Genomic DNA, 14,852 nt, shown 5'->3' on the forward strand with positions numbered 1-14,852 from the left:
GGTACTGATGACCTGACCTGAGGATAGGTTATCAGTATAAACCCCTTTAAAGGGCTCTCTCAACAACCCCTCCCCTTCTCTGAAGAAAACCGTATGACTTTAATAAGGAAAAATTACAGCAGGCTGTACATTTCCATTGCTTTCCCCCTTAGCCCCCATGGTCAACAATCTCCACCACTCCAGCTATTGTGAAACTACCATTCCCAACATGCACACTTGGTCGGCTGTTCTTGAAATCCCTATATAAGTGAATAGAGCATGGTGGAATATATATACACACACAGTCAGGTCCATAAATATTGGGACACCGACACAATTCTAACATTTTTGGCTCTATACACCACCACAATGGATTTGAAATGAAACGAACAAGATGTGCTTTAACTGCAGACTGTCAGCTTTAATTTGAGGGTATTTACATCCAAATCAGGTGAACGGTGTAGGAATTACATCATCATAATCTGACCCCCATAACTTTTGTAGTTATATCTACTGAGCTGTGTGGGGGCTCATTTTTGCTGTTTGGCGGGGGTACCGGACACCCGTGAATCAGATATTGATGACCTATCCTGACGATAGGTCATCAATATATAGCAGGACAACCGCTAGGTTGCTGACCACCTGCTGTAGACATTTCTCCAGTGGAAATGCCACATTAGGGGGTGAGTCTTGTTACTTTCTCATATACTTCCTCCAAAGCAACAAGACTATTGAAGTTCAAATTCCCAGAAGTTAAGATAGTTTAACAGGAACTGTATAAATAAATCTTACTGCTCATAAAAATGATATTGAGGGAAAATGTACACGTCGGTTTTTGTGTTTGAAGGCCATGCCCTCACTTTTATGCTCGTACAATGTGATTTACAACTGTTCTAAGAACTTTTTGATCCTAACTTTATGATGATAAACTGGAATCCTCCATATGTTTGCACTTAGAAGAACCTTAAGATCTGATCAAGTTTTGCATGGCCAAGCTTAAACGACACCCTTTACTGGAATCATTGTGAACTCTGCTGTTTAATAACCGTGTACTGCTAACAAAGAACCACAGGGACACCTTGATTTACAATAATAATTAATTCTAGGATAGCCAACTTGAGACTGTCACTTTGAGTAAAACTCGTGATTCCAAAGACTCCAAAACGTCACCTAAAAATAAAAACCATTAGTACTGCCAAAAGGTATGCATGGGCTGAGGATGGCGAACAAGCTGCTCGCTCCTGATATTTGGCCCATGCATCGATCACCCAACAAACGAGGCAATAGAAATCTTTGGTGGTGGTACGTCACCCTGTGCAAAAAGGGATTTGCTGCCTACTAACATAGAAACCGTATAAGGGCAAACAATCGTAGTAACGATTGTTCATCCCTATACAGCAGCAATGATTGCTGCATGTAAATACAGCTAATGAGCCTATTCTGTTGGCTTGTGTAAAAAGGGCCCTAAATCTTTATATATAAAAGTGAGCGAGAGCTGCTCGATGTCGCCTGGCATCCAAAGGAGCAGACTGTGGCACAGTTGGATGTTTGCACAGTATATGTACTACTCTACCCTTCGGGCCATGCCTGTGATTAAGGGGGTTCACATAGGCGTTTTCAATTCTGTTATAGCTTTCTGTTATCACATGCTTAGAACGGATTTGATATACTGGAAACCTTTCCGTTTTAATCCGTCCTCATATAGTCCAATGGAGAAAAATAATGAAAACCAGACGGAATGATGGTTTCCGTTTTTTATTCACCATTGAAATATATGAAGACGGATTAAAACGGAAACCATCATTCCGTCTGGTTTTCATTATTTTTCTCCATTGGACTATATGAGGACGGATTAAAACGGAAAGGTTTCCGGTTTATCAATTGTTATTTTCCGTTATAAGCATATTATAAAGCAAAGCTATAACTTAATTAAAAATGTCTGTGACCCCCTTCACCCCCCCCCCCCCCCCCCCCCTTAGTCTTTGCACTTGTACTGTAGCTTTGTAGCGCTCATTAAGTAGCTATATTTGCCTCCATTGCAATGTACTGATTGGCTGACCACTGTAGCCAATCGCAGGCAATTTACCAGTGAAATGTGCACTGCAGTTAGGCGCAGTCTCCAGCATTATAAGTTGCATGAAGTCGTGTTTTAGAAAGGACCGGGATAGGCCATTGTAACTTTCGGAGCACCTTTTTACCGTTCTATCAATATGAGGTTATGAGCCCTGCATAAATATGCCACTTCTATCTGTCTAAGTTATGATGATGTTCTACACCTATGGCTGATGACCATTCATTTCAGCCTGGCCTGTACACACTATATAATCTGTTAGTTCTGTCCAAGGATTAGGTGAATGCCAATTTGTTTCCGTTGCACCATTCCGGGCCCTGTGCCAGCGATTCTTCACATTTGCTCTTTACTTACCTAGATGTGTCTGCGCTCAGGACTCCATTGACTTGAGTATAAACGCTGGATGGATGGTGTCTAGAACATTCAGATGAAAGCCTTGGGATGACCCTGGACACCTGGCTTGTTCTAGTGATAGCGTATTGGTGTAATGCAGTTGAAGCCAGCATGTACATGCTGTATGAATACTGATCTGCCTGTGTACGCTCTTAATCAGGAGAACATTGTGTTCTGCATGATGCATCCACATATGTTTGGCTATTTCAAAAGTAATGGAAATATGCAGTAGTTTGAGGATACTTAGGGGTTATCCAGGAATTGATAATGATAACCTATCCTCGGGATAGGTCACCATTATCACGTCGGCGGGCGTCCGAGTCCCGGCACCCCTGTCGATCAGCTGATTTAATCCTTTGGATGCCGGAGGATTCATATTTTTTTTTTCGTTTTTGCGTTTTCATTTTTCTTCCTTGAGCCATAACTTTTTTTTTTTTTCTGTTCACAAAGCCTTATGAGGGCTTATTTTTTGCGGGACAAGTTGTGCTTTCTAATGCCACCATTTAATATGGCATACAATGTAGTGGGAAGCGGGAAAAAAAAATCCAAATGGGGTTGTATTTATTATAATTTTTTTTTTTAACATCATCATAATCTGACCCCCATAACTTTTGTAGTTATATCTACTGAGCTGTGTGGGGGCTCATTTTTGCAGGATGATCTGTAGTTTTTATAGATACCATTCTGGAGTGTGTGTGACTTTTTTTGATCACATTTTATAAAAAAAATTTGGGGTGAGAAGCGATAAAATAGCTAATCACCCATTTTGACCTTTTTCCGTTACGCCATTCACCGTATTGGAAAAATGATTTTAGATTTTAATAGTACGGGCGTTTTCAGACACTGTGATGCCCATGATGTTTCTATTTTTTATCTATGTATTTTTGTTTTATTCTACGGAAAGGGGGGTGATTTAAACTTTTATATATTTTTTTATATACCTGTATTTCTGTACATTTTTTAAACTTTTTTTTTTTAATGGTTTTCTACCTGGTGTTTGAGGCTACAACACTTTGTATGTTTTTTATTTATTTATTCTGTACCATTATGTTAATTATATATACATATTGGTACTAGAATTGCTCATTTCTCATGTTGGCCTGCCACCTGCTGGCCAAAATAAGAGCTGCAGTTCCAATACCCTGTTTCTCTTCATATTGAAACCAATTACCAGCATCCTCATTGGTCGCAGAGGATGCTGGTAAGAAGCCTTTTGAATCACGTGCTTCCAGGTTTTTCACCCTTTAGATGCCGCGGTCATTTAGCTGCGGGTCTCTACCGTTTGAAACAGCGGAGACCCGCCTGCCTTGTTTACCCATCGCTCCAGCGCTGTACATGCGAGTTAAGGAGCTGGTGCTTACTCACCGGAGCTGTAATCGGCGCAGCCGGCTCCTGGCAGCTTTCCAACACAGCTCTGTACATTGTATAGCGACTGTGCTTCGTATTGCAGCTCAGCCCCATTCAAGTCAACTAGACCATGTGACCGATGTACGGTGACATCACATTGCGTGCCGGCCTCTTCTGAAAGCTAACTGGCGGGTGCCCTCACCGATCTGATTTTGATGACTTATCTAGATAGATCTTTAATGTAAATTCCCGGATAACCCCTTTAAACACAGAACAGTGTAGGTCAGATTTGGATATATTCTAGCAGGGGGCACACCCAATAAAACAACATAGAGTGCAAGCAACGGTATTGATATATGAGAACAAAAAAAACAAGAAAAAGAAATACTGTGAATACAAGCTGCACCTCTTATAAAAATATAATTTATTCAAAAGCACATTAGACACAACACAAGTTTTTTTTTTTTAAATCATTGTATTATAATAATATTTGCAAAGACAGGTGCACTCTGCGGTCTTACTAATCCCTCATACTGATATTAAAATTGAGAGATTAGCCAACATACACTAACATGGAAGACGTGTCTGAGCCCGAGCACCACGCCAAGGTTTGTCAAGTAGCTCAAGTCCTAACACTCACCTACCTGTGCCATATGGGCAATACCAGGGGCCAGTGGGTGAATTACAGGAGAGTGAGGTCCGACCCACAGACAACTCACCAGTTACCTCCAGCATGTAACTTTGCTTGCAATGGGAGGGGTCTGCGAGTCCCACTGGAGGTAACTGGTGAGTTGTCTGTGGGTCGGACCTCACGCTACTGGTAGCGCTGTGCAAGCATGATGCCCGCCCGCTGCAGCGGGCGTCATGGCCGGCAAGTCTCTGCTGTTTCAAACAGCAGAGACCTGCTGCTAATTACCGCAACCAGAAATAATGCCTATCGCGGTAATTAAATGCTTTTAGATGCCATGATCAAATGAGATCACGGCACCTGAATGAGCAAAAACCCGGAAGCTCACGCTACCAGGCTTAGTACCGAAGCCCCGTGCGGCCAATCGGGACTTCAGTACATGCGCTGAGTCTCTATGAAGAAATTTAGAGCATTAATGCTGCAATTCTTATTTTGGCCACCAGATGGCAGGCCAACATAAGAAATTAGCAAAATGCTAAGAAATTGTAATTTTTTAAATCCCTTATAGGTCCAAATAACAAATTTAAAAACATAATTTATAAGGTCATTTATGAGCCTTAAAATGACGATAAAAAAAGTTAAACATTTAAACGTTTAAATCACCCCCCTTTCCGTATAATAAAAAAAAAAAAACGAAATGACAATAAATATAAACATCCTGGGTATCACCACAATATTTTATGCCATAATTAATGGTGGCATTAGAAAGTACAACTTGTCCCGCAAAAAATAAGCCCTCATACAGCTATGTGACTGGAAATATTAAAAAGTTATGGCTCACGGAAAATAGAGAAGAAAAATGAAAACGAAAAAACGAAAAAAAAAAAAAAAAACTCTGGTAGCCAAAGTGTTGAAGGGGTTCATAATGATTTTTTTAAATCTCCATTCAGTACCCTAAACACTGCACATTTTTGCCCCATATACCTGTTTTTCATGTCAGCACTTTGCTTCCCCTGCTCTGAGCATCACTGTATCCTGGCAGGATGCTTACAACACTCAGTTTTCTAACCAAACCCAGCATGCTTTACACAGGGCTTCATAATTCCCTTTAGAAACTGGAAATCCCCTTTAAGATAAAGACCTCAGATTGTAGTGTGTTCTAAAATGCTACCTGTACCCCACACGAGCGTGTGCAGTCCGCAAATCACGCTCCATATGTGAGCATGATCCTCCGTTCTGGAGACTGCTCATCTTGCAGGAGCGTACGGCATTAGGCCTCTTTGACACGACCGTTTTTTTTTTTTTTCGTTTATGGGCCGTTTTTTGCGTTTTGTATACGGAACCATTCATTTCAATGGTTCCGCAAAAAAACCTGAATGTACTCCGTATGCATTCCGTTTCCGTTTTTCTGTTCCGTTGAAAGATAGAACATGTCCTATTATTGCCTGAAAATCACGTTCCGAGGCTCCATTCAAGTCAATGGGTCCGCAAAAAAAAAAAACGGAACACATACGGAAATGCATCCGTATGTCTTCCGTATCCGTTCCATTTTTGCGGAACCCTCTTGAAAATGTTATGCCCAGCCCAATTTTTTCTATGTAATTACTGTATATGCCATACGGAAAAACAGAACAGAAACACAACGGAAACAAAAAAACGGAACAACGGATCCGTGAAAAACGGACTGCAAAACACTTGAAAAGCCAAACGGTCGTGTGAAAGAGGCCTTATACTGATTTATGTTATGTGCCTCTGCTTGACCTTACTGTTACAGAATCATAGCATTATAAATCAGTATAATGCCACGCGCTCCTGCAAGACGAGCAGTGTCCAAAACACGGAGCGTGACTTCCGGATTGCCCTAAGGCGTTAAGTGGCTGAAGAGCATCTGCAGGAAGGAGGTCTGTGGGTTCCTGGAGAATTGGGCTGACTTCTCTGTTGGCTACAGGCTCTGTGGTAGGGATAGGCTGCACCTCAGTATGGAAAGGTGCGGCTATTTTGGGGGAGAAGATTGGCCGGCCTTCCTCTTGATTGATCATTTGTGCAGAATATTAGGCCGAACTGGATGAACATATTTCAGCCTACAATGTATGTTACTATGCAATTTCTGTTGTTGTGAATAAGTGACAATTTCTGACTATTGCTAACCACGTCATCCACATTTTAAAGCATACCTGTGCCTTTAGGACTCTGTTCCCTATATATATTTCTGTCTGTTTTTTTTCTTTTTTAAATTCTTAAAAGGGAAGCAGTAGATGTAACTGCAGAAAAATGCTGAACAGAGTCCAGAGCAGATATCACAGTCCTCCTAATGTAAAAATAGCCATACGTGATCATAGGCACTGTTGAATGCCTTACTTTAAAAAAATAATAATAATTATAAAACCCTTTCAGGATGTAAAATATATTCGTGTGCATGTATGTTGCATATCTACATACATAAACATAGCCTCTGTTTTATATACAGTAAAAATTCATTAAGAGGGTTATTTCCATCATATACAAACTACAGATTGGCGTGGTATTAGAAAGCAGGAAGTGCATCTATACAGGGGGAGCAGATCCTGCACTTGTGGCCCGCTGCGGACCACAAGTACCACAATGGACATCCTACACAGGATAGCAAATGTGTGGATGTAATAAACAGTAAAAATAATATAACAAAAACAGGTGCACACTGCGGTCTTACTAACCCTCGTACTGGTGTAAAATTGAGAGATTAGCCAACATATCCTGCTTGGAGGACATGTCCGAGCACTGCGCCAAGGTTTCTCAAGTAGCTCGGGACCTAACGCTAAACCTACCTGAGCCGTATGGGCAATAGCAGGAGCCAGTGGGCAAATTACAGGAGCGCAGTCAATCTCCCAGTAACCTCCAGCATGTGACCATGCATACAGTGGGGGCAGAGAGCTCTGAGCCCCACCCAAGACTGGCTGATATAGCCCGGGCCTCACATGTGCACCAGAATGCTGCCTGTGGATGGAAATAAAGGCACATTCAGACTAGGAGTTTATACACCTCCAAAAAAATACAATCTACAGATTGGCGTGGTATTAGAAAGCAGGAAGTTCTCAACCCCATATGCAGTGGTGCATCTATACCGGGAGGGGGGGCAGATCCTGCACTTGTGGTCCGCTGCTAATGGCAATCCCCAGCAAAAATGCAACAAGCAGGATATGTTGGCTAATCTCTCAATTTTACACCAGTACGAGGGTTAGTAAGACCGCAGTGTGCGCCTGTTTTTGTTATTGTTATAATATTCCCAATCAAAATAGATGATGGTACATGAGGAGGACTAGAGATGAGCGAATTTCATATTTTGAAATTCGTTCACGCTTTGTTTGGTAGTAAAATCAGAATTGCGTTATGGATTCCGTTACCACGGACCATAACGCAATTCTATGACGGAATGCCTTTAGCGGCATTCCGTTATTCACTCCTCTCCTGCATAACGGAAACTGAACGGATCCGTTGTGCTCCCATAGACTTCTATTATGACGGAATGAAAAACGCAATTCTGATTTTACCACCAATCGAAGCGTAAATGAATTTCATAACATGAAATTCGCTCATCTCTATTGACTTTGGATGAGCCACTAATTAAACTCCATACGTCAAAAAACGGATCAGTGAATGGCCGAATACACTTGGATGCAACCCAGATGCGAAAAACAGATAAGGATCAGATCGCAAACAGAAACCATATCGGTCGTGTTCAAAAAAGCCTAACACTGGCATTTCATAAACCTTACCAATAAAATGGGCGGGTTTATACGTTGCTTTTAAAAAACGCTTCAAAAAATGCATGCATTTTTACAGCAGTTGTTTTATTCTCCAGTTGAGACATGTTAAATCAATATGTTTCATGTTTAAAGCTATACACTCTATAACCACAATTATTTAACAGTAAAAAGTCTTTCTTTTTTGTATGCATTTTTGTGATGAGTTTGTTGTATGAGTGACACAAAAGCAACATGTAAACCCACTCACATAGCACAGGAGTGAATGGCGCCAAATCTTTTAAAAGGCACGTCTGAAAATTTAGTGTGTTTGCCAGGGCTGTGGAGTCGGTAGATAAATGCTCCGACTCCTCAGTTTTTGGTACTTCCGACTCTCCGACTCCTCTGTATTTAATATGCGAAATGTATTTTATACATTCCTTGAAGGAAAGAAAGGCAACATACATGTCATTACCACAGAACTACTGGCTAGGAAGCCGCTGCCTTCTCCTTTGTGTTCTGATCTTCTGCTGAAGATCGGGCAGTGGGGGGATCCAGGACGGGGCAGGGGAAGGGGCATTTATTGTAAAACATGATTTCCCCAGTAGAATCCCATAGTCATGTTTCAAGTTTAAGCTAACAATCTGAGTTTACAAGGTTTTATAGCCTTAGCTGAATGACAGCAGTTTTTCAAATGGTTTACAGCTTCAGTCTTGGACTATTGACTATCCATTCCCGTCACTTATACAAGTGTCTCTAGTCCTGCAAAAAACATATTCACTTAATCAGTTATCAGTGAGAGACTAGGTTAACCATGGGCGTTGCGTTCCCTGTAACTGCGGAACACAACACAATGGAAAGTAGAAGTATTGCCGCTCCTTATCTGTGCGTTGCGTGCCATATAGTGAAGCACATGAAAAGCATGCTTCTTCATGGTCACTTAACGTGTTCGTTTTGCGGTAACGTGACGCACTGCATGCATTGGCCTTTATTCTTACAGTAGAGAGGTAATTAATTATAACTTTTTGTGAATTGGGACATTTAAACTTGCTTTTTTTAAAATTTATTCCAATTTAAATTTAGTAGGATTTGGAGTCTGTTCACTTTTGCCAACTCCGACTCCAGGTACCCAAAATTGCCTCCGACCTCGACTCCACAGCCCTGGTTTTGACTCATACACTAAAAACTATTTCTGTAATATAGTTTATTTTATTGTTTTACTAGCAAAACAGCCCCCCCCCCCCAAAAAAAAAGTTTAGATCCTTTTTGTAGTGCTTTCCATTGCTTTGCATACAGAATCCATACAGCACAGCCGTAAAGGCGGTTTGCGAATGTTGATTTTGCCAGGAGCACACAGCGCTGGTCATACCTGTGCCCACTCTGCTGAAAGCTCTGCATAGCACATCGATGAAGGATACCCGGCACCAGATTGCTATGCCAGGCTTTGCTAGAGCGAGGAGAAGTGGAAGCAACAATGGGATTTGTATGCGTACCCCCATAAATCCTTGGATCATATTTGAACATAGTTAGACATTAAAGGGGTTGTCCCATCTTGATCTTTCACGGCTAAGATGGGAATAACTAACTTTAGGTACGGAAACAGCATAAAGGACAGTGCTCCGCTCTTTCCATAAATTCCACAGCGGCGAATGGGAGTTATGCAAATAGTGACGGGAAGAGCAGAGTGACGAAAGTTCGGCCATTTGCGTAACTCGTGCCAGTACTTACTGTGAGTCATTCCCATCTCAGCCATGAAAGGTGGAGATGGGACAACCCCTTTAATTAGTGTTGGAAGCATGAAACGTGAATCTTACATATACAGGGTCAGCATTACTCCGTTATTTTTATTGGATTTTGTATAACATTCTTTGAACGTTTAAGATCATGTACAACATATCAAGACTGCATTAACAGAAGGATATTCGCATTCGTTATTTTATAGCATGCAAAGCTTTTGGTAAAACTTGTCAAGAGGCTGGACATCCCCTTTAATATTGCATCGGTGACATGGTCATTAGGAGCTGCCACTATTGTTTTCTTTATGGTTTAGGCTTCATGCACACGACCGTTCCGTTTTTTTGCAGGCCCATTGCAGAAATGCCTATTCTTGTCCGCAAAACGGACAACAATAGGACATGTTATATATTTTTTTGCGGGGCCACGGAACGGAGCAACGGATGCGGACATCACACTGAGTGATGTCCGCATCTTTTGCCGCCCCATTGAAGTGAATGGGTCCGCACCCGAGCCGCAAAAACTGCGGCTCAGATGCGGACCCGAACAACGGTCGTGTGCATGAGGCCTTATCCTGTTACAACCTTGAAATTGTCCGTGTTGCTTCCTACAAAGATGGCTGGAGGGGCATGCTGGTCTGGAGCAACGGAGGACAGACTCATCTGCTCCGGAAACCAATTTATAATGCAAGCAACATACTCGGTAGACTTCTGGGAGGAGATTCACTGCTTTGTTATCATGGACGGGGCTGTAAAAGCTCGTCGCTCACGGTATTCAATTACTGAGCATTGGGGGTAGCTTATGGTTTAGTAGTGACTCGTCTGCTGCTGATTGCAAAATGTCACCAGGTCCTATTTATAAGCCACCCCACGCAATAAGAGCATTCTGTTTACTAAAAGGCTTTATGGGATTATGGTTGATGGAGCCAGGCTGAAGACTGGATGATAGCTGCGCACAATAAATGACAAAGTCAAAGTGTGCAAACAAAGGGGTTAAACAGCAGCGTGGGTGGATCACTCTCATCCTCTCTGCTGGGGTTTGCTGCAATTGTCGAGTCTACCTTCATGTTTCTATGGTAACCAAGAGTCAGAAGGACCTAAACATAGATGTACGTGCAAAGATCAAGAAATTGTGAACGCTTGCTTACTGTAATCATTTACTAAGCTTATGACTAGGATTGGATGTATCGGTATGATTAAAAGGATTTCAGCAGCATTGTGGTTCTGTACGTATGATGAAACCCGCAGCCGCATCCTGCTGTATCATTATGACTCTTGGATCTACTCGCCTTAAGGTGCTGAGATGTTTTGATCTTCTTACTAATTGTGTGTATCACACTTCCCAGACCTTCCTGTTCATGAGGAGACGCCTTTTGATCACAAGTATAGTGTCTTCTGAATCCCGGTGGATCATATACTCGGTTTTATTCAATGAACATATGCCCAGTTTCTGCTCCGAGACGTATGGAGTGTCCCACCACATGGTTACTCCGTATGGCGTTGTTTTCTGGAGATAGTCTCTTCATGAAGCAGTACTTGAAGGAGAGGAGGCATATAGATATACAGAAGAATCTATACAATACCGCTGCCATATTACGACTATGTACAGATGCCTCCGTCTGCCATGTTAAATAAATATACATATACCACGTAATCTACTTGTCTTTTTACTGCCTCTGTGTTGACTATTCTGTGGAGCAAAACAAACTTGGCGCAAAAGCAGTTATGCAACTTTTTGTGTCTTCTGCTTTCACCAGTTTTTAAAACGTGGGCAGGGATTAGTGGAAGGGCACAATGTACTTCCTAGGCAAGTGACGTCACGTTCATTGGTCACATGGCCTAGGTCTGTGACGGCTAACCTCCGGCATTCCAGCTGTGATAAAACTACAACTCCCAAAGCTGTTCTCAGAGCTCCATAAAAATGAATGGAGCATGCTCGGAGTTGTAGTGCCAGAGGTTAGCCATCACTGGCCTAGGTGCAGCTCAGTCCCCTTTAAGCTATCAATGTTTTGCTTGATAAGTTGCAAGGAGACTTTGTGCTCACTAGAGCTTGATATCAGACCCCCACCGATCAGGTATTGGTGACCTATCCGGAGGATAGATCATCAATATTCTACTTCTAGAAAACTCCTTTAATACTATTTAAAATGTAATAAATTTTAAGAGCAAGAGCAAACTCGCAACGTATAGGGTACGGCCCGACAGTGCGGCTGGTGACATGCAGCCAAGCCCTTGAGGGACTTCAGCCATCCATCAGTAGTATCCTCTGTGCTATTATCTACTCAACTCATTAAATACTGGATTATTAGTCCTGAAAATCTGCTTTATAGTATATGTATCTTCATTCTTTATTGGATTTTTGGATCGATGCGTTTTTATATGGCTTGATCCCAGAGTTTTCTCATGTTATTGAATATGTGGAGCAATGAGGAGATTCTTGCACAATTTTCACCAGCTTCCCTAATCCCCGGGCATGGCTTGTTGGTATACATGAGCTTTGAACACTTTCTATGTCTGGAGTTTTATTGCATCTTTTGAGACATGTTATATCTTGCCGTTGGTTCAATAATGAATAACATTTATAATACAGTCCTATATGGGTCTGAAGTGCAGACACGGTTTTATTGCTTGTCTTCAGAAGCTGCATGTTCAGCATTAATATAGTGTCAGAACCATCTCACGACTACCGTATGTGTTATTTGAAGCCCCTTCAACCACTATGCAGATTTCCCATAGATTGTAACACTCGGGACAGGAGCAGGCTGATCGGCAGCACCAATGGACACGTCTGACCGATATGGATTACCGATCGTCCATATCTGCCAGTAGACAATAGAACCTGTCATTCAAGAGCGAATCTACATGTCACATTGACCCCCAAGTAATTACATTTTCCATCACATCCAAAGGATATGAGGAAGCGACTATTTGTAGAGCAAGTAAAAGGGCACCCAAGTGTGTGCGAAACAAGCCACCTCGGCGTATAATCCTTTTATTTGGTCTTTGCTTTTATGCTTGACTCAAATACCACTAGTATTATAAGATTACAATAGGGCAGGGATCAGCAACCTCCAGTACTCCAGCTGTTCTGAAACTACAACTCCCAGTGTGCTCCATTCACTTCTATGGGAGTTGGAAGAACAGCCAAGCATGTTTACAAGCTGGGAGTTGTAGTTTCGCAGCAGCTGGAGTGCCGAAGGTTGCTGATCCTTGTAAAAAGTTTTTAAAAGGAACCTGTCATGTTGAACATGGTGTCTGATTTGTGGACAGCATTTTATAGCGCAGGAGAAGCGGAGCAGATTGATATGTAGCTTTGTTATTAAATTTTCAGTATATTTTTTTTTATTTTTTTATTTTCAGTAAATTTCTGCTCTTTCTATGCTTAGGAGTCCAGTGGGCAATCATTTTTTATGTGTGAGTGCACATATAGAAATAGCTGTCAATCACTTAGTAGGACCACCCACTGGACTCCTGAGCAGAGGAAGGACGGGGATTTAAATAAATAAAATTGAAGTTATGTTGAATCTCTTCCCACAAAACTATAAATCACTCTGCTCCGCTCCTCCTGCTCTACACCTGGGACTGCCTATACAACATGACAGGTTCCTTTTAATTTAACCAGTATCTTGTAAATGCCTTTCTGTAGACCACTGTTTGCAGGGGGGCACCTAGCCTTTCTGCTGCCTGAGGCGAAAACCGAAAGGGCACCCCGACTCCCCAATGCCAACTTCCCTTCAGCCCATGGCCCTTCGCCGGCCCCCTCTTGCTCCTACCTGGTGCTGCCTGAGGCGATGGCCTCACCTGGCCTCATTGGTGGTGCACCCCTGACTGTATGAAAAGCTAGCTAAGTGTATCTTCATTTGTGGCACCAGTGTAGTGAGCCTGTAGCATGCTCTCATCTTTACAGATTTGCATAGGTTTTCCTAAATTTTAATGAACCTGTGTGGTATCATAATACAGTTTTCTCTAAGAAATGGAAATGCATTCATAGGCCATACCAAAGCTGGCACATGATTCATTGTGTTCACATGAGCATTTTTCTTAGAACCCATCCCTTTTAGTTTAACATATCTAGAAAATACTGCAAGTGAAAGACAGCATGGCCATGTACACGTTGTGCCCCCGCCTCAATTCTACCAGTGGTGTTTTAATAGACATCATAGAGCCACAGTTTCCAATAAACTGGGCAGCACAGCAGCATCTGAAGCTGACTTTGGAGCAGATGACTAAGGCTACTGTCACACTAGTGTTTTAGTTTTCCGGTATTGAGATCCATCATAGGGGCTCAATACATTTATTGTCAATGGAGACAAAACGTAACTGAACAGAACGGAGTGCTCCAAACTGCATTCCGTTCCATTTAGTTGCGTTCCCATACCGGAGAGCAAACCGTATCATGTTGTAGTTTGCTTTCCGTCATGGGATGCAGAGCAAGACGGATCCGGCATGACCCCCAATGCAAGTCAATGGGGACAGATCCGTTTTCTCTGCCACAATAGAAAACTGATCCGTCCCCCACTGACTTTCAATGGAGCTCATGACGGATCCGTCTTGGCAATGTTAAAGATAATACAACTGGATCTGTTCATAACGGATGCAGATGGTTGTATTACCAGTAACGGAGGCGTTTTTTGCTGAACCCTGTCGGATCCAGCAAAACGCTAGTGTGAAAGTAGTCTTAGGCCTGTCACAAATCGGTCCGTATTGACCCTAGTCAGTGCAAGCTACCTTGCCTGGCGCAGTTCCAGATGCATGCATTTTGGGTCTGTGCTGGGTATGATTTTGTTCTAGACCCATTAGAGTGCATTCACAATAATGCTGGGAATCCGGTAGCCTGATCCGACAGAGACTCGGGCTACCGGAGTTCACCGTATCTGGCACTGCCAGACATGACCATGTACTGACGGCTCCCCTTTGACTATAATGGGATCCGGCTGTAATCCATCTGGTTTTCCGGCATAAATGCATCTGTTTTTGTCTGA

The 14,852-nt window shown here is 42.3% G+C and overlaps 1 protein-coding gene and 1 long non-coding RNA gene across 2 annotated transcripts in view; one reads left to right on the forward strand and one right to left on the reverse strand.

The window, feature by feature from the left end:
- The window catches only part of LOC121002713, a 471,797-nt gene that overhangs the window by 277,479 nt on the left and 179,466 nt on the right, over positions 1 to 14,852 (reverse strand). The window lies entirely within an intron of this gene.
- DNAJB6 (DnaJ heat shock protein family (Hsp40) member B6) overlaps positions 1 to 14,852 on the forward strand; it is a 106,419-nt gene that overhangs the window by 85,199 nt on the left and 6,368 nt on the right. The window lies entirely within an intron of this gene.

This window comes from Bufo bufo, chromosome 5 (assembly GCF_905171765.1).
Source record: "Bufo bufo chromosome 5, aBufBuf1.1, whole genome shotgun sequence".
Classification (NCBI taxonomy): Eukaryota; Metazoa; Chordata; class Amphibia; order Anura; family Bufonidae; genus Bufo; species Bufo bufo.